We start from the raw sequence: 775 nt of genomic DNA, 5'->3' as shown, positions 1-775 counted from the left end.
CACCCAGCTCGCCGCCGGTAGCAACACCACTGTGGAACGGTTGCAGCTTCTCGATTCATAGTCCCAGCAGCGCCCCCGACAATGGATGTAGCTTTCCCCGGTGCCGGATGCAGCTCCAGCAAACGCGGATGCAGCTTTTTGCCATCGGGCGCATTTTTCAGCGTTGTCCTTCCAGCTTTCTGCATCACTGGTTCCAGCAAAAAATGTGCTGGTTCCTGCATTTCCGGGGATCATCGAATCCTGGGCGCCACCGTCGCTAGCTTCCTTCATCCTTGGTTCCAGCAAAAGCATTTGCTGGTTGTTGCATTTGCAGAGGCTCGCTCCAGCATCACATCCACGTACACATGCCTTGCACGGAGGTAGTTTCGTGGAGGCTGGAGCCAGCGTGGCGCTCGAGCCGGCCGATAGTTCGGCCGGCGCGCCGTCTCAAAGCGTTTTCCTTTCAGGGCGTTGATAGGCGCCGACGCGCCAGTCCAATCTTTCGGCCGGTCGCGTCCTAACCGTCCAATTCAGGTCTTGTGAACTGTTCGATCTCTCTGTATTCAGTCCGTTCCTGCCTTGCATCGAGCCTTCCTTCCTCCAACTCGCTCCGGCGCAAGCGCTGCCAGCCCCCGCCACACCGTCGCGTGAGTCAAGCGAGCTCGCAACACACCTCCGCACCGCCAGTTTGCCGTCGCTCGCCGCCCTCGCAGATAACCTTCCCCGCTTACAAAAATTGCTTCCATGGTCAACGCCGGTTCCAGCATCTGGCGGTGCTGATCCCAACAAAAAACAG

The sequence above is a fragment of the Triticum dicoccoides genome, chromosome 3A (assembly GCF_002162155.2).
Source record: "Triticum dicoccoides isolate Atlit2015 ecotype Zavitan chromosome 3A, WEW_v2.0, whole genome shotgun sequence".
In the NCBI taxonomy this organism is placed as follows: Eukaryota; Viridiplantae; Streptophyta; class Magnoliopsida; order Poales; family Poaceae; genus Triticum; species Triticum dicoccoides.
The sequence above is the reverse complement of the archived record's forward strand: the minus strand, read 5'-3'. Positions refer to the sequence as shown.